The following is a 20,520-nucleotide window of genomic DNA, read 5'->3' on the forward strand; positions in this document are numbered from 1 at the left end:
ATAGAGAATTGACTTTAGATGACTGTGTCAAGGAAGGCCTTGAGTTTACATTGATGGACTATCATCCATCAGCTGTGTCAAGGTCTGAGAGATGAAGAACCCACTCTGAGTACCAAGGTCCTGAGGTAGAAACAGTGTGGTGTGCTTCAGGAATAGACAGGGCTGGTGGAGAGGCTGGGACTCAGTGTAGCAGGGAGATGGGCAGAAACCTAAGCCAGAAATCATGATGGGCCTCCCAGGCTTTCTCTAAATGTAATGAGATAGATGGGCATTGGGGACAGTGGTTAAGATGTTACTCAGGATATGCATCCCATATCAGAGTGCTTGGGTCAAATCCCAGTTCCTCTTGCTAATGAACACCTGGCAAGCAGTAGTAATGGCTCAAATATTTGGGTACCTGACACCCAGTGGGAGCCTTAGGTTGAGTTCTGGGTTCATGGCTTCAGCTTAGCCCAGGCACAGTTGCTGATAAAATTTGGAAAATGAACCAGCGAATGGAAGATTTCTCTCTCTGTCTCTCTACCTCTTTGCTTTTCAAATTTTTTTTTTTTTTTTTTTTTTTGGTTTAGTAAGAGGCCATTTGAGAGTGCTAAGCTAGGTAAGAGGCATAACCCAAGTTACTATTGTAAAATCTAGTTGTGAACTCTTTTATGGGAAATTGTTTAGATGCTACATGAATGTTAGGGGAACAAGAGAGAAGTAGCAGGCAGAATTCAGAAGCCACTGACACTGAGGCTTAGTCTAGAGTGGCAGCAGCAGACACAGCAAATTAAATGAGAAAGTGAGCATAATAATGGAGTTTCTAGAATTAGTTGAGGAAATAAAATGAAGAAATAGACATGACCATCGCATTTAGTTCTTCATCTGTTGGGAGTGCAATGATACCATTTGTGGAAATAATAAAGATTTGAGGGGAAATGTTTGGGGGGAGAGTAAATTAAGTAGACATTTAGACATATGGGTTGAAATCTCAAAGAAGTAGGAGCTTGGTATATAAATGTGGGTGTCACAACCACACAGATGGCATGTCAAGCTGTGGGATTCAAAGGATCTCCTGCAGAGAGAGAAGTGAAGAGAGCTAATGATGTAGGCAGAATAATGGGCCCCCAGTAAGTTTGCAATCTAACCCACAGAATCAATGAATGGTACCTCACATGACCAAAGTGCCTTTGCAGACGAGACTAGGTTAAGTACCTTGAAATGAGGAAATGTCCTTTATTATTCAAGTTGTTCCAATTTAATCACATGGTGCCTTCATGTCAGAAAACCTCTGTTGGCTGTAGCCTGAGGGGATTTGATTTCAAAAGATATGTCAGCCAATATTCACTTATGAGAGCATCTAGGTCATCCAACACTGGAATCAGGGTAGCGTAGCAACCTGCAATAGTCAAGAAAAGCAAACACCTGAAGGTGATTTCAAATAATGTTCTTAGGAAGGACCAAAGGTCAAAATGAGAAAGCCAAGTTTAGTCAGTAAGTTTCAGGTGCAAGTTCAAGGTAGAGCGTGAGAAAAGCTGAACAACAAAAAAGAAATGTAGTAGACTCCAGAGCAGAGGGTGTGATGATAAGGATGGGAGAGAAACTACAGGACCATGATGACCAAATACAAACCTGTGGTTCTGTGTTTACTGTTTTATGTCCTGAGTCGTGTGTTGTAACTGAGGATTGTGTAGATTTTGATAATAATATAAATTCTTACAATGTTATCACAGAAGACATTGTTGAGAAGCAAACAAAATATTAAAATATATTTACATATTTTTATTTTGCTGAGCACACAAATGTAACCACACAACCACCACAACCACCCACCCACCCCCACCACAAACACACAAAGGCACACTTTGAGTTGGTCATGGCAAGGTGTAGAATTTAGAAGATATGTTTTAGGAAGTTAAAATCCAAATGCCAAACCTACAAAAGGGCAGAATAGCAAAAAATTCAGTATCAGACTTCATTCAGCATATAAAGTTTTTTTTTGTTGTTATTTACATGGACACGTTGACCTGAACACAAATTTTTATTAATTATATTAAAATTCTACAGTTCTCCCTTCCTTCCTCCAGCTCCTCCTCCCTCCCTTCCTTCTTATTTTCCTTTTCCTGTCCCCTCACTCTCTCCCTCACATCCCCGTGCACACACACACATGAATGTTCACACACACACACACACCACGTCACATATGCATTTTCAGCATCTATTCAAAAATAAGAGGACTTTCCCATAATACGCCATCAATTCTGCCCGGCCTCAGCTGGAACTCAGGAAGTGGTTGAGTAATGGTTGTCCTCTTCTGTAGTTGGGCACTGTGCCGTCTAGCTCTCCAGCCCTCTCCAGTTGGACCCACTGCAGGTATTTGAATTTGTGAACAATGTTCAAGCACCTGGAGTTTGGGAGAAAACATAAGAGGCAAATCAGTGGCATAATAGGAGAAGGCATCCAAAGAGAGAAAGGCAGTTGGCAACTGTGGCCTGTATGTGTGGACAGAAGGCAGCACGCTGGGTAAGTGAAGTGGCCACAGACACAAACTTATAGTTTCAATGTGCAGTGTTTGATGAACTCAGATTTTAAAGCAAAACAGCAAAGGGATTCAAGAATGAATAAAGGACATAAAATTAAAGGTTAAATCAGAAGATTGGTTTGACTCTTTGAGAAGAAGGGTGAGGACTGAAAGTCAGTACAAGTTTGCAAAACTTTCCGAAGGGAAACAAGTAGACCTTTTTCTTTCTGTTGAGTTCCGTGAAGAAGATGAAGGGAGGCAGCCTGCTGGTAACAGATGGCACAGTGCTAACAGATGATAAAAGTGAAACAAGACTAATCAACTTCTATTTAGCTTCCATCCTCTCCAAACAGGAGAATGATCTCCAAAGTGGCAAAAGGAGAGTAAACATGGTTACAAGGAAATTGAAAAGCAAGACAGGTGAGGAGATAGTGTGGAAATATGAAGCCTTTTTAATCCTTCAGTCTCCGAAAAATTACATCTCAGGAGAGTGAAAGAGCTAGAGATTCGATTACAAAACCAGCACAACCCTGGAGGACACCTAAAGAGCAGAAGAAATTGCAAGTAGAGGAAAAGCAATTTTATGCCTTCCTTTCAATTATTTGTAGCTGGATTTTTTTCCCTTCACTAAAGTAACATGTGTTGGAAACAGGACATTTTTGAATAAACAGAAAAGTATTAAGAAGCAGAAAATAAATCAGGTATAATTTTACCTTTCAGGGTCAACTGTGGTCACCACTTTGATATATTTTCTTTCCTGAAATCTTACATCATGCATTTTTATGTAGTTGCAATAACATAAATTACAAAACTATTCATCGAGTTTTACTGCCTTTGCCTTAAATCATAAGCATTTTTCATCACAAACTCTCTAAAAACATCTCATTAATAAATATACAAGCTCACATTCTATATATAACATTTCTTTCATATTCTTCTTTAGTAATATTTGTCTCCAATTGTATACTGTTACAAAGAAAATGTGATGAATAATCATTTACATATAAATATTTGTTAAATTTCTAGATTTTGCCTTAGCATTAAATCTTTCATTATAACTTGAAGTAAAATGATTCTATGCTCATCATTCAACTGCTTTTTTGAGTTTGATTCAATGTGCATATATGAGAATTCCTTTCCAAGGAACTGTCAAATGAATTGAGTATCACAATTACTTAAGATTTTGTGACTGAAGGGTGAAAATGATGTACTATTTTGATTTGCATTCCTTTGAATCTAAGTGAGGTAGAAGTTTTGATATGCTGATTAGCATTTGTGTTTCCTTTATTATCTCTTTGTATGAATGCATGGTCATTTTTTAGTATATGTCTTACATAATACTTAGAATTTTTATTACCTACTTTAGATGGAAAGAATTATCAATGTAAAATAGCTATCCATGGTCCACTTTTTTTATTTAGAGATGTTGTTTGATACAAACAATTATACTCTATTTTAATTCAATTAAATAATATGATTACATAGATATTTTCATTACAATGAACTAGTTTACTTTAAATCTCAAAATCAGTCCTTTTGTATCCCCAGATTACTATTCTTAGATTCTTCCAGCAACTGAAGAATGCCTTTTTTTCCTTAATGAATACAGTCTTATGTTTACTTGAGTTTTTCACGTTTAAGAAAAATTATTCTCTTGTCTTTACATAGAAATGGCATCTTAAAAGAGTATATGTATCTTGGCCGGCGCCACGGCTCACTAGGCTAATCCTCCGCCTTACGGCGCCGGCACACCGGGTTCTAGTCCCGGTCGGGGCGCCTGATTCTGTCCCGGTTGCCCCTCTTCCAGGCCAGCTCTCTGCTGTGGCCCGGGAGTGCAGTGGAGGATGGCCCAAGTGCTTGGGCCCTGCACCCCATGGGAAACCAGGGGAAGTACCTGGCTCCTGCCATCGGATCAGCGCGGTGCGCCGGCCGCAGCGCGCCGGCCGCGGCGGCCATTGGAGGGTGAACCAACGGCAAAAGGAAGACCTTTCTCTCTGTCTCTCTCTCTCACTGTCCACTCTGCCTGTCAAAAAAAAAAAAAAAGGAAGAAAAGAGTATATGTATCTTGATTCATCAAACTTAACTTCAAAAAAATTCAGTACTACATTTTTTTCTCTTAAGTTATTAACTTATTTTCAGTTAGACAGAGTCTTTAAACATATACCTGTTCTCTTAATTCAAACGAGAGCAGCCATAATGCTGCAAATAAAATACTTTGGTCAGGGCCAGTGCTGTGGCATAGCAGGTAAAGCTGCCTCCTGAAGTGCCAGCATCCCATATGGGCACTGTTTCAAGTCCCAGCTGCTCCACTTCCAATGCAGCTTTCTGCTGTGGCCTGGGAAAGCAGTAGAAGATGGCCTAAGTCCTTGGGCCCCTGCACCCACAAGAGAGACCTGGAGAAAGTTCCTGGCTCCTGGCTTCAAGTCAGCACAGCTCCAGCTGTTGCAGCCAATTAGGGGAGTGAACCAGAGGATGGAATTCCTCTCTTTCTCTCTGCTTCTCCTTTCTCTGTGTAACTCTGACTTTCAAATAAATAAATCTTTTTTTTTAAAAAAAGAGTACGTAGGTCACAATTTTTTCTTCTAAAAATTTGATGGCATCATTGCTTACAATTTAGTACCATGTAATAAAAACATGAAACTGTTCAAGTTCTTTACTCATTTCTTAACTGGATTGCTTGTTTTGTTATTGTTGAGTCTCTTGAGCTCTTTGTAGATTCTGTGTATTAATCCTTTATCAGTTGCAGAGTTTGCCAATATTTTTTCCCAATGGCTAACAGACATTTGGACAAAATGCTTAGGATAACTAGCCATCAGGGAAATGCAAATCAAAACCCCAATGAGGCTTCACCCCACCTCAGTTAGAATGGCTCTCATACAGAAATCAACAAATAAATGCAGGCGAGGATGTGGGGGGAAAATGTACCCTAATCCTCTGTTGATAGAAATGTAAACTGGTCCAGCCACTGTGAAAGACCATGTGGAGATACCTCATAAAGCTGAAAATAGATATACCATATGATCCAGCAATCTCACTTCTGGGAATCTACCCAAAGAAAATAAAGTCAGGATATGAAAGAGATATCGGTATCCCCATGTTTATTACAGCTCAATTCATAATAGCTAAGATATGGAATCAGCCCCTATACTCATCAACTGAAGACTGGATAAACAAATTGTGATATACATATATATATATATATACACACATACAAATTTTGGTGTATATATATATGATATACATGGCATATATATATATATGTACTATCATTCAGCCCTTAAAAAAGAATGAAGTCTTGTCTTTTACAACAAAAAGAATGCAACTGGAAATCATTTTACTTACGAAGAAAGACAAATATGATACATTTTCCCTGATCTGTGGTAATAATAGGTACAAAAATGTAATATGTATGAGCAAAATGGACATTTTGAGATTTTATGATTGTTTATAGCCCTTGTCTCTACTGTTGAGGAATAGTGTTATTTTCTGCTTATTGTTTGTTTAATTCTTAACTTAGTGTAGTGTTAATCTTATGGGTATAAAATAAACTGAAGTTAGATCATTATAAAATAAGAAAGTAAGAGAGATTATGGGAGCATGGTTGGGAGGGAGGGTGGGGTGTGGAGTACCACTATGCTCCTAAGTCTGTGTATATGAAATACATGAGATTTGTTCATCTTAAAAATAAATAAATAAATAAAAACAAAAACATGAGACTAATGCTATTTTTGTCTCTTTTTGTGTTATCTTTTATTCTCCAACTAAATATACAGAGAACCTAAGTATCTGAAGATGTGAGTCTCTTACCATTCATTTATCTTGGAATGTTGAATCTGCAGAATCAAGTCAATCTCTCTCTCTCTAGAAAATGAATGACCCTTTGGTTTCTGAATGAAAATTTCCCTTTTCTTCTTCTTACTCAAATTCAAGCTATACAACCTGATAATTAGATATATGTACTCCTAATGTAATGATTCACACAATTATGCTAACACATCCATCACTTACCCATAATTACAAGTGTGTGTGTGTGTGTGTGTGTGTGCTTGAGGATATGTGTGTGAGAGTGTGTGTGTGTATGGTGAGGACACTGAAAATTTACTCTGCTATCAGATTTCAAGTAAATAATACAGTCCTATTAACTATAGTCACTATGCCAAACATTGGGTCTCCAGAACTTCTTCATCTCTTCATTAAAATTTTCACTCTTTGACTAATATCTCTGCAATCCACCACATCACCAATCCCTGTCAACTATATGGCTCTCTGTTCCTATGAATTTGGGTTATTTATGTTGCAAATATATGTAAGATGTCTGGCTTATTTCATGTTACATAAGTTCCTCCAGGTACATCCATGCTGCCATGAATTCATGATTTACTTCTTTATTATGGCCTAATGATATTTCAATATATTCATGTATATTCCATATTTTCTTTATCCATTCATCTTTCAATTAATATTTTTTTGACAGGCAGAGTTAGACAGTGACAGAGAGAGAGAGAGAGAGACAGAAGGATCTTCCTTTTTCTGTTGGTTCGCCCCCCAAATGGCTGCTACTGCCAGCATGCTGTGCCAATCCGAAGCCAGGAGCCAGGTGCCTCCTCCTGGTATCCCATGCGGATGCAGGGCCCAAGGACCTGGGCCATCCTCCACTGCACTCCCGGGCCACAGCAGAGAGCTGGACTGGAAGAGGAGCAACCGGCACAGAATCCGGCGTCCTAACCGGGACTAGAACCTGGGGTGCCGGTGCCGCAGGCAGAGGATTAACCTAGTAAGCCACGGTGCCACCAATTAATATAAATTTATTCCATATCCTTACTCTGTAAATAATGCTGCAATGAACACGGAGATGCAGGCAGCTTTAGCTTTTTGAAATACTGATTTTACTTCCTTTGGAGATACACACAAAACTGGACTTGCTAAATCATATAATGATTCTACTGTTAATTTTATTAGAAACCACCATACACCTTTTTATAATATGTGCCCCAATTTACATTCAAACCAAGGTATACAAGGGATCTCTTTTCTGCTCCCCTATCAGTGCTTGTTTTCTCTTGCCTTTTTGTTAGTATCCATCAGATCAAGTGTAACATGATATCTCATTTTAATTTTGGAAGACTGCTATTTTCATTTTTGTGATGATGAGTGATGTGAGCAACATTTTAATACACCTGCTGTCCAGATGTACAACTTCCTTGGAAAAATCTCTATGCAGGCACTTTGCTTATTTTTGAGTAGATTATTTTCATAATTATTTGCTGCTGAGTTAAGTGGAAACCTTATATAATTTTGGATATTAACTCAATTAAGTACATAGTTTGCAAATATTTTCTCCAATTCCATAAGTTGCTTTTTCTTTTTTTTTTTTTTTTGGTTGTTTCCTCTGTACAGCTTTTAGTTTAATACAGTCCCAATTGATTTTTATTTTGTTTTGTTTTGCTTTGTTTTTTGCTTTTGTTGCCCATGCTTTTGCTGTCCTATCAAAAAAAAAAAAAATCATTAAATCAACACCAAGGCCAATAGCAAATAAATGTTCTCTCTGCAGTCTTTGAGTTGGCTCTCACTATTTTTTCTTTATCTTAATAAGCACAACTTTTAGTCTCCATTTCTGTCTTCCATATTTTTCTTTTTCTTTTGCTACAATCTGTTTATCACCATCAAGTCCATTTGCTCAATAATATTCTTACTGTTTACCATTTCCAATGTGGATTTTTCTTTTTCCACATTCTTTTTTTTAGGGAGTTCCCTTCTACAACCTCTTACCTATACAAATTTTTTCTCTTCATATTGTCTTGTAATAGATATCATAATCTCCTCAGATAACTTGTCTACACCATTCAGTGTTGTCCTATTTCTCACTTCAGTAATTAACTGAGGAATAATCATATAATTCGATTCAGGCCAATATGCTATGAGGAAAAGCCCAGCTGGGAGTTTCTGCACAGTGATTTTCCCTCCTAAGAAAGAGACTCAGGAAGAGTCATCCCTTTTCCTGACATGTGCATTAATTTTCATCCGTATTGATGTGATACATGGAACTGCTACAGCCATCTTGAGATCATGAGGTGAGCTAGCTTGAAAACAAAGAGCAACACAACAAGGTTGCAAAAACATAGACAACCTGACATTTGCCATGAGCCTGCATGATCCAGTCTGCCTCTATATTTCTAATTACATTATAAAATAATCTACTTTGTAAAAGTAAATTAACATCAGATTTTTTTCTAACAAAACTATAACTGATATTGGTCTCTGCTTCTACTTCTTATTGACCATATTATTGGATTTTGCTTAGAAAAATAACTGAATAGTCTCAGACATTTTGCTACTGTTCTTACAGATATTATTTTCAGAGGCATGTTCTTTCTTTGAATCTTCAGAATAATTTTCCTTTGCCTTTATTGTGAATAATCTTTCCATAAGCCTGTGTCATGCTGTGTAGTGCTATCCTGTTTACTCCTCCTTGAACCCTCTGTACTGATGCTTTATTTTACAAAAGGCAAAGGATAAGTTCCTCTTATCCAGATACTTAGTTTCATGCTGCTGATTTCTTGCTTTCAGACCCATCCCTGCCTGCAGTAGTATAATCAATTAGGGGTAATGTTTGCAGCCTCTGAAGTGAACAGAGATGAAGACAGTGATAGGATGGATGATAGATAGATGGCAGATAGAAATAGGTAGGTAGGTAGGTTGAGAGGTAGGTAGAGAGATAGAGAGATAATGATAGATACACAGAGAGAATAAAATAATCTGTTCTACTAAAGCAGATGCTTTTTCTCTAATTAACCTACTTAGCCGCAGTAAAGAGCCAGACAGTACGTTCAGTTCTTTTTGTACAAGGCGGTCCAGAAAAAAGCTGCATGTATCAATGCTCACCACTCAGATGATCTTATTGCTCATCTAGCACCACCACACAGGACTTTTCCTAAGGTCATAATACAGGGTCTAATACAACACCGCTCCTTTCTCTACTCCTCATCATGTTATAAAGTAGGAGTTGCAAATTCTGAGTGAAATGTTTAAAATATTTCTGGGAAAATGACAGAAGGTAGGTGACACAATTATATAATGGAAGATCATTTCCTGAAAATTCAAGGGGTTAAACTATTCCAAATTAATGCCATTTCTAATTTTAATAGCAAATGAGTAAAATCATGCAAATAATAGTTTTAACATGGAAATATAGGAAATGAAATCCAAAACACAGAAAGAAATGAAATTCAAAAGTATGTGTTTTGGAAAGCTACATTAACCAAAATAAATTGGTCATCCAAATAAAATAATGATTAAATATCAGTATCTTTTGTCTGAGTTTCCATGGAAAAGATAAAATATAGCAAAATATTCACTAAATATATGTTGAATTTCTATATCATCAAAATTATTATATACCTCTGTCCTAATATCAGATGTAATTTCCAATTTTTATCCGGTTATTACAGTGGTGTAGTTTTTATATGCATAGTGATTTTTCAGAATAACTTTTATTAGACCTGTCATTTTTCTGTGTTTTGGTGTCAAGATCCTGGGCAAATTATTTTCCACTGAAGTTCTTATCTTAGATTGTTGATAGATCTTTCTGGACAACATAATCTTTAAATTATAAAATTAGGAGACTATGTAGGGAATGCAGCTTCTGTGGAATTCTGGTACCGTAAGTGGAGTATGCCTATACCTACACCATGTGTGGAACATCACTGGAAATTCCTCTCACACAGTAAACAGCACATGGTCTTTTCTTCAGTTTTAGTTTCTGGTGTCACAGCAATTTTTTGTTTCTTAATAAATCTTTCAAGTATTTTAACCAAAATTTGTAAGAAGATTTAACAGACACCAGGACACCAGTAACTTGAAAGTATTTCTCTTGAACATCCTATTGTCTAACGGAAGTATCAGATGCATGTTAGTGAGTACTTCATAGAATAATACACCCCAGAAGATGAGCATGTGTTCACCTAGTTTGTTCCCTTTCTTTGTGGTGTAACTGATTCAACTAGGAGATGTGATAAAACACCACAAACCAGGGCCATAAAAGGTTTTTCATTGGGCTCCAAGGTTTATGAGCAGCCATGGTATAGAAAGAGCTCAAGGAAAACAGGTGATACAAGTAGGCATCTCACCTTTCCACTTGCATTTCAACACAGTAGCTTCACTTTGTCATGATGCATAAATAATATTTTATAGGACTGTGCTTGAAAAAAGAATTATGTTACTTTAAAAAGCAGAAAAATGAAAGTTTTTTAATTGACAAGCAGTTTTTCTACAGAAAAAGAGATTTAGCAAAGTGTCTTATGATACTCTTGAAGTTGCAATAGCGGGTGTGGGCTGCTGAGGAAGGCGGGCAGTCAGCCAGGTTGTATCTAGTTAATCAGCCATTCCTATCATGTCAACCAGCTCTCCTCTAGTGGTGTGGCGATGAGCTCCTGACCAACCCAATATTTTGGTTATCATTTGAAGGAAAATATAAATTACATACTAATTACATTCACAGGAAATTAACTGAGTAAACCAGGTAACATGTTGAGTGGCAAGCAATATGTAAAATACTTTCAGTGGATTAGAAACTAAAAAGATTAATTAAAGGTATATTTCTTGCCCATCATTGAGTCTTAAAAATAATTCTCTCCATTATAGAGCAGATAAGATTTAACTTGAGTAATTCATTAGAAAAAGACTAGCAAGCTTTCATGAGTAACAAGCTCAAATGAGCCAAAAAACTCTTCTTAAAAAGTAAGTGTGATTTAAAACTACATTATGTGTAGAATGTAGAGCATTCCAATTAGCCTCTGTAGTGTTTGTCCTACATCTGGAGAGCACATATTTAATTTAGGCATAGTTAACTGAAATGTCTACCAAGGAAAGCAAAGAAAATATTGAGAGACCAGCTATGTTGCTTGAGAAAGACTTATGAACATTGAGGGTATTAGGGCTAGAGAAAAGAAGATAAAACACAGCCTCAAACACCAGAAAGCTTGCCCCACAAAGTGAAATTTCCCTACATTTCAGAAGCAAAAATCCAGGACATATGGGCAGAAGTCAGAGAGGCAAAGAACTGTAATTAGCACAATCTTGAAAGAATGGTCAGTCTCACAAAATGGACTTAAAGGTCATAAACTTTCCACCAAAGACATTACATAAAAGATTGATTTACAAAATCCCACAACATTTTAAGTGTAAGAAGTGCAATTTTTAATTTTAACAGACTGTGTTTTTTATGTCTCTTGCCTTTCTTTCTCTGTTTATTCTTATTTTATGTTTGCCAATATAGAATACATTTTGTTTTTACATATGTTATTGAATCTGTTCTCATTTCCCATTATTGTATAGTATTCATAATATGTTTCAATAAGTAAATATTATTTTTTCACAATGTCCTTAATTTAGTAATCAATCTTTAAGACGTTTTGTTATTACACATAATGTTAAACAACTGGATGCACTCTAAATTTTTCTTAGCTACTATAAATATTAACACAACAAAATGTACGTTAGGATATATTTTTAAATTTCTAAAAGATCCCATTGCAATTTTGACTAAAATTGCATTGAGATTATTTAGTAATTTCGGCTAAATAACATCTCTCCAACATGGGATCTTGCTATTAAAGATTAACACAGTATCTTTAGTTAATTGATATTTTTCTTCAATGTCTTTTCTTACAGCTTTATAATTTTGTTCATATAGTTCATAAATAGTTCATAAGTTTATAGCTATAACCTTTTAAAATTTGTAATAATGTTTTTGAGAGGCAGTCAGAGAAGAAAAGTCAGTTCCTGTCTGCTGGCTCACTCCCCAGATGCCCACAAAAGCTGTGTCTGACAATCTGAAGCTGGTTTCTTAATCCAGGTCGGCAACACAGTTGGCAGGGACCACAGTTGGCATCACCTACTGCCTCTCAGGGTTGCATAAGCAGGAAATTGGAATAGGAAGCAAAGCCAGGACTTGAACCCAGAGTCTCCAATACGGGAAGTGGGTGTTTCAATCACAGTCTAACCACTAAGCAAAACAAACACTTTGTTATACCTACTGCTTTGATGATGCTCTGATACATATATATATATGTACATATATATAATTTTAAATTCAATTTTACTGGTTTCTTTCCAAATATATAATCTTTGTGATTCAGGAAAGTAACATAATGATTTTATCTTCCTTTGATATGTTAATGTAATAAATTATATGATACATTTCCTCCTGTTCAGGCATTTCTGAAATAAAAATAGCTATTACATTATATATTAATTTAACCCACTCATAATATTATTACTTCTAACATATTATTTAAAATATCACATCTATAGTCTTAATTGGCATATTCTGTTTTCCTGCCTTGATCTGGCATTAAGTCTATCAGTTTTTCTGCCAAACATTTTACGACTTCTTTTATGAGTTAAAATCCTCTGTTTCGTTTCAAAATGGTTATTTATTTATCTTAACTTATTTGAAAGGCAGAGAGATAGAGCGTCATCATCTACTGCTTCTCAGAGTTGCATTAACAGGAAGCTGGATTCGAGTCAAGCCAGGACTCAAACCCATGCACTCTGATATGGGATACGGACGTCCCAAGCAATGTTTAATATCTGTGGTAAAAGCTTGCCCCTTTTCCTGTTTTGAACAAGTTTTCTTTCACCTTTTTAGTTTCTTTGAATGATAGGGATATTTTATTGTATTTTAACAAGGGTCTTCAACAGTGCGTGAGAAAATGCATATTGTGAAGAAACTATGCTTGTATTTCAAACATTTTTGCACCAAAATAGACTTGCACTAACTTGCCTTAATACATCTGAACAGGATCTAGTTTGAGGCACTAGGAAGTATAAAACATTGATTTGAAAAGAATTCCTAGCAGAATAACATGAATTCTAACAAAATTGAAGCAATAACAAACATCAAATGATAGTGGAGCTTGGATAGAAGAATGGTGAAATCATTCATGCTTTACAAAAAGCTTATGGAAACAATGTCCCATAGAAATCAGCAGTTTACAAATGGATAACTTATTTCAAGAAGGCATAAGACTGTGTGGAAGATTGAACCTGCAGTAGTAAACCACCCACATCAATTTGCATGGAAAAAGTAATCTTGTTGGGGACCCAAATGAACAGGACCAACGTAAAAAGCAGAAACATAGCTATTAACACAGATATCTCGGTTGGTTCAGCTTATACAATTCTGACTAAAATATTAAAGTGCAGCAAACTTTCTGTTCAATGGGTGCCAGCACTGTTGCACCCAGATCAGGTGCAGACAACAGCAAAGCTTTCGATGGAAATTTTAAACAAATGAGACCAAAACACTTAAGAATTGTTAAGAGTTGTAACAGGGGATGAGACATGATATTCCCAGTATGATCCTGATGACAAAGCATAATCAAAGGAATGGTTACTAAGAGATGAGGGTGGGTGGTCCAGTCAAAGTAAAAGCAGACCAGTCGTAAGCAAAGGACAAGTTAACAGTTTGGGGGAATATTTAAGGTATTTTGCTTTTTACTTTATGGATGATCAAAAAAATTACAACATCTGCTTATTTTGAGAGTGTTTTGGAAAAGTTAGCCAATGTTTTAACTGGAAAACACCCAGGAAAGATTCACCAGAATCTTTTTTTTTTAATTTTAAACTTTAATTTTGAGATAATTGCAGATTCACAGTTATAAAAAGTAACACAGAGATATTGTGTGTGTATCTTTTACCCACTTTTTCCAAATTGTATTATCTTGCAAACTACAGTGTAACATAGCAACCAAGATATTGATATAGTTCTTTTTTTTTTCCCCCTTGGGTTTCTTCTTTTTAAAAAACTTTTATTTAATGAATATAAATTTCCAATGTACAGCTTATGGATTACAATGGCTTCCCCCCCCATAACATCCCTCCCACCCGCAACCCTCCCCTTTCCCACTCCCTCTCCCCTTCCATTCACATCAAGATTCATTTTCGATTCTCTTTATATACAGAAGATCAGTTTAGCATACATTAAGTAAAGATTTCAACAGTTTGCTCCCACACAGAAACATAAAGTGAAAAATACTGTTTGAGTACTAGTTATAGCATTAAATCTCAATGCACAGCACACTAAGGAAAAAGATCCTACATGAGGAGTAAGTGCACAGTGACTCCTGTTGTTGACTTAACAAATTGACACTCTTGTTTATGGCCTCAGTAATCACCCTAGGCTCTTGTCATGAGCTGCCAAGGCTATGGAAGCCCCCTGAATTCACTGACTCTGATCAAATTTAGACAAGGCCATGGTCAAAGTGGAAGTTCTCTCCTCCCTTCAGAGAAAGGTACCTCCTTCTTTGAAGACCTGTTCTTTCCAATGGGATCTCACTCGCAGAGATCTTTTGCCAGAGTGTCTTGGCTTTCCATGCCTGAAATACTCTCATGGGCTTTTCAGCTGGATCTGCATGCCTTAAGGGCTGATTCTGAGGCCAGAGTGCTGTTTAGGACATCTGCCATTCTATGGGTCTGCTGTGTATCTCACTTCCCATGTTGGATCATTCTCTCCCTTTTTGATTCTATCAGCTAGTATTTGCAGACACTATTCTTGTTTATGTGATCCCTTTGGTTCTTAGTCCTATCATTATGATCAATTGTGAACAGAAATTGATCACTGGGACTAGTGAGATGGCATTGGTACATGCCACCTCGATGGGATTGAATTGGAATCCCCTGGTATGTTTCTAACTCTACCGTTTGAGGTAAGTCAGCTTGAGCATGTCCCGAATTGCACATCTCTTCCCTCCCTTATTCCCACTCTTATATTTAACAGTGATCACTTTTCAGTTAAGTTTCAGCACTTAAGAAGAATTGTGCATTGATTACAGTATTCAGCCAAAAGTATTAAGTAGAACAAACAAAAAAAAATACTAAGAGTGATGACATATTAAGTTGCTCATCAACAGTCAGGGTGAGGGCTGATCAAGTCACCGTTTCTCATAGTGTTCATTTCACTTTAACATCACCAGAATCTTTTTCCACCAGAATAATGTCTTGCTCAGTCCTCTGATCAAATGAACAATTTTGTGAGAGTTTTAAAAAGTAATCATTGGTCTCCATCTTAAAGTTCTTATTTGGCTCCTTCTGACTTCTTTTTGCTTTCTAATATTAAAAAATGTATAAAAAGTACTCATTTTTCTCCTGTTATCAATGTAAAAAAGATTTCATTGACATGATTCCTTCCTAGAACCCTCATTGCTTTAGGGATAGACTAAATAGCTGGTATCATTTACAAAAGTGTTTTTAATTTGATGCAGCTAATATTGAGAAATAAAGTTTCTGTTTTAATTTGTATTTTTTAATTCCATTTTTTCATAAGCATTCTGAGGTCCCCTCATAAAATATTGATTTTTTTAACTTACAAACATATATTTAAAAATTTCCATCTTAATTACACTTTTGTGTAATTATGCATAGACTAACCTCTAAAAAAAAAGAGGGCCAACAATGTAACTTTCCCTGCTCATTCTTCTATATTTCATTAAATTCATATAGAATTTTAACTTCATATTTTTATTAATTTTATTCTTTATATCACATATTTTAGTAATTCCTTCTTATTGATAGTTTTACATTTTATACTCAAATTATGAGCAACTCAAAATTTAATTAGAAATTAAGGCTGGCTACTTCTCATGCCATTGCTTATTGTATCCAAATCTTCTCTTGGGATTCATTTTTTAATTCTTGTTTCAGTGGATCATTATTTTGAATATTTTTTCAAAGAAGTTCCTGAATAACATTCTGATTTTATTTTTTATAATATTTTAGTATGGAACTCTAGAACCAAAGTTATTTCATTAGATTGTAGATATTTTGTTATGATTATTTACCATCCACTTTAAAACTAAGATTTTCCCACTGGTTTTGATTCTGGCCTGGGGAGCTGGTGAGAGACTGAGTGACCGCTTTGTTCAGTGAAGGGCAGCCACTTTCCTCCCTCCTCTTCTCCCACCAAAGCACTGGGCTCAGTTTGCTGAAGTGGAGCTGCAGCTGAATCCATCCTGGCTTAGAGGATAGCAGGCAACTCACACTGAGGAAGGGGCAGATTACAAGGTGGACAGTAGATCCGCTGCACAATGTACATGTAGAAGCACTGAGCATAGGCCATGGAGCTGAAAGGGATGTGGGATGTGCTACATGCCTGTGCACCCACCCAATCACATGCGAGGAACTCAGAACTCTCAAGTCCTGTGCAAAGACTTGCAGAGGACTCAGGGAAAATGATACAGAGTGGGGAGTTGTTACGTGTGGTGTACATGCCTGGGTGGCTGTGATGTGCTGGCCCTAAGAGCTCACTATAGGCTGTGGTTCTCCTTGACAGAGAATAGCTGGAACTGTGAACACACCAGCCACTTCCAGCGTGCCCTCCTCTACTGAGTGTAACCAGAGGTGCTCTAGCACATCCGTTTTGGGTGTCACTCTGGATGCTGGCCCCAATCACACATGGTTTCCAGAGCTCCCTGGTCAGACCCAAAACACATTTGGAGCTCCAGTGTATATTTCAGGTACTCCACTGAGCCAGAGAGGCACACTGCCAAGAATAAAGCCTTCAAGCAGAAAGAAAAAAAAAATCCCCCAGAGGAAGTAGTAATAAGTGGTTACCCAGATGTATAAAAATCAGAGTAAAAACATAAGAAGCATAAAGAAGGAAGGCAATATGACACCTAATAACACATTAATGTTGGAACACAAGAATACTTTAATGTTGGACTGTGACAAAGAGGAGATTGACAAAATGCCTGAGAAGGAATTCAAAAGAATTTTTGTAAGATTACTCGAAAACACAAAGAAACAATTAACTGAGAAAACAAAATCCAAACATGACATAGATTAAGAGTTCTGCAAAGATACTGAGATATTGAAGAAAAAAACAAACAGAAAATAAGAAATTAAGTATTCAGTAAGTCAAATAAAAAAATACAGTGAAGGGACTAGAGCTGTGGCATAGCAGTCAAAGCCGCCATCTGCAGTGCCGTCATCCCATATTGGCACTGGTTCGAGTCTTGGCTGCTCGACTTTCGATCCAGCTCTCTGCTATGGCCTGGAAAGGCAGTAGAAAATGGCTTTAGTCTTTGGGCCCTGCACCTGCATGGAAGACCTGGAAGAAAGCTCCTGGCTCCTGGCTTCAGATCGGCGCAGCTCCAGCTGTTGCGGCCAATTGGGGAGTGAACCAGCGGATAGAAGACCTCTCTGTCTCTGCTTCTCCTTCTCTCTGTGTGTAACTCTGACTTTCAAATAAATAAAAAAAATCTTCATAAAAATACAGTGAAAAATTTTAATAACAGACTGATGAGGCAGAAGAAATCATATCTGGTCTAGAAAACAGATCTTTTGTGCTATGTCAGACAAAAAGTAAAATCAAGAAGGAGAAAAATTAGTCTGAAAGTGGCATTCAGGATCTATGTGATACTATGAAATGGTGAGAAATATGAGTCATAGGACTTCCTGCAGTTATGAAAAAGAGGAATGGCTTAGAAAATCTATCCAGTGAAATAATAGCAGAAAATTTCCCAAATTTGGAGAAAAATATGAACATCCATATACTGGAGGGCACATACAACATGAAAGAGGCATGATAAGAAAGGATTTTCACAAAACATTATAGTTACAATTTCAAAAGTAAAACATGAAGAAAATAATGCAAAATTTGCAAGAGAGAAATGCCAAGAGAGGACTCTCTTCATATTTAATGCATGAGAAGACTCTCTTTATATTTAAAACAAAGTTCTCAGAGGCTGGGGCTGTGGCAAAGCGGGTAAAGCCACCGCCTGCAGTGCCGGCATCCCATATGGGCACCAGTTTGAGTCCCAGCTGCTCCACTTCCAATCCAGCTCTCTGCTATGGCCTGGGAAAGCAGCAGAAGATGGCCCAAGTCCTTGGGCCCCTGCACCCGCATGGGAGACCAGGAGAAGCTCCTGGCTCCTGGCTTCCAACAGGCACAGCTCCGGCCATTGCAGCCAAATGGGAGTGAACCAGCAGATGAAAGACCTCTCTCTCTCTCTCTCTCTCTCTCTCTCTCTTTCTCTCTCTCTCTCTGCTTCTCCTCTCTCTGTGTAACTCTGACTTTCAAATAAATACATAAAAATATTAAGAAAAAGAAGTTCTCAATAGAAACCCCATAGGCCAAGAGAGAATGGAGAGATATGCTCCAAGTCCTAAAAGCAAAAAATTGCTAACCTAGAGTACCTTACTCAGATAACTTTTCATCATAAATTAAGGTGTAATAAAGACCTGAGACAAGCAAAAATTGAAAGAATTTGTCACCACTCAGTCAGCTTTACAGGTGATACTTAGGGATGTACTACACACAGAAACAGAAAGACAATCAGTGTTATGAAAGAATGTGAAAGCAGAATAACTCCTACTAAAAAAGCAAGGGAGATTCAAAACATATTAGAATGTTTATGGAAAAAAATGACAAAAGCAAGTCATTATTTATCAGTATTAACTTTGAATGTAAATGGACTAAATTCTCTAATTAAAAGATATAAACTGGCTGAATGAATTTAAAAAAAAAAACTCATCTGTTTGCTGCCTTTAAGAAACACACTTCACCAATAAAGACACACACAGACTGAAAACAAAATGATGGAAAAAGATATTCCACGAAAATGTAAATTTAAAAATGAGCCAGAGTAGCTATATTCACATCAAGCAAAACAGATTTTAAGATAAAAACTGTTAAAAGAGACAAAGAAAATCATTATGTAATGATTAAGGAATCAATTCAACAAGGAAATATGACTATAGTAAATGTATATTCACCCAATGCCAGATCAACATGCTTTATAAGAACAATTGTTAATGGATATAAATGGAGACATAAGATTCAATACAATAAAAATTTGGAACTTCAACACTCAACTTTCATCAATGGATAGATCAATCAGACCAAAAATGTCAACGAAGACACAAAAGAGTTCATCTGCATGAAAGACCAAATGGACCTAATCGATATCTACAGAACATTTCATCCCAGAGTTGCATAATGCATACTCTTTTCATCAGTGCATGGGACATTCTCTAGGACTGACCATATACTAGGTCATAAATAAGTTTTAACAAATTCAAAAAAGTTAAATAATGTCATATATCTTTTCTGACCACAAAAGAATAAAGAAGAGTGAAATCAAAAAGTAATGACAAGACAAATTTAAGAAAATATGCAAATACATGGAGATTGAATAACATGTTCATGAATGAACAATGGGTCCTGAAGAAATCAAAAGGGAAATTTTAAAAAGTCCTTGAAATGAATGAAAATGAAAATATAATATATCAAAAACTATGAGATACAGTAAAAGCAGTGTAAAGAGGAAAATTTATAGCAATTAGATTGGAAAGGTATCAAGTAAATGATCTAACATACATCTCAAAAACCTAAAAAAAAAAAAAAACACACACCAAATCTAACATTAGTAGTAGGAAATAAAGAGTGCCAATTAGAGAAAATTGAAATAAAATACTAAACAAAAGTTCAGTGAAATAGAGTTGTGTTTTGAAAATAATAAAAAATTAATAAACCAATGGCCCAACTAAAAAGAGATGGGAGAAGACACAAGTTAATAAAATCAAAGATGGAAAAGGAGATGTTACAATAGATACCACAGAAATACAAAGAATAATTAGTAAGTATTACAAACAGCTATGTGTCAACAAATTGGAGAATCTAGAAGAAATAGATAGATTTCTGGACACATATAATTTATCAAAATTGCAGCACAAAGACACAGAGAACTTGAATTGACCAATAACAAAACTGAGATTGAGTCAGTAATAAAGAGACTGACAACAAAGAAAAGCCCAGGACCAGATGGTTTCATTGCTGGATTCTATCAAGCTTTCAAGAATTAATTAATCCCAATTCTTCTCAAACTATTCACAACAATTTAAAGGGAGGGAAGTCTTCAAAAGTCCTTATATGGGGCCAGCATTATCTTAATTCCAAAACTAGATAAATATACCACAAAAAAAAAAAAAAAAAGAAAATTATAGACCAATATCCCTGATGA

General features: G+C 36.4%; 1 long non-coding RNA gene across 1 annotated transcript in view; it reads right to left on the reverse strand.

Annotated features, from left to right (window-relative positions):
• Window positions 1-2,004: 2,004 nt before the first annotated feature.
• LOC127482903 (uncharacterized) overlaps window positions 2,005-20,520 on the reverse strand; it is a 370,681-nt gene continuing 352,165 nt past the window's right edge. Inside the window, exon 4 of the long non-coding RNA XR_011388372.1 lies at window positions 2,005-2,383. This is a non-coding gene — a long non-coding RNA (uncharacterized lncRNA). The remainder of the gene's footprint in view (window positions 2,384-20,520) is intronic.

This window comes from Oryctolagus cuniculus, chromosome 4 (assembly GCF_964237555.1).
Source record: "Oryctolagus cuniculus chromosome 4, mOryCun1.1, whole genome shotgun sequence".
In the NCBI taxonomy this organism is placed as follows: Eukaryota; Metazoa; Chordata; class Mammalia; order Lagomorpha; family Leporidae; genus Oryctolagus; species Oryctolagus cuniculus.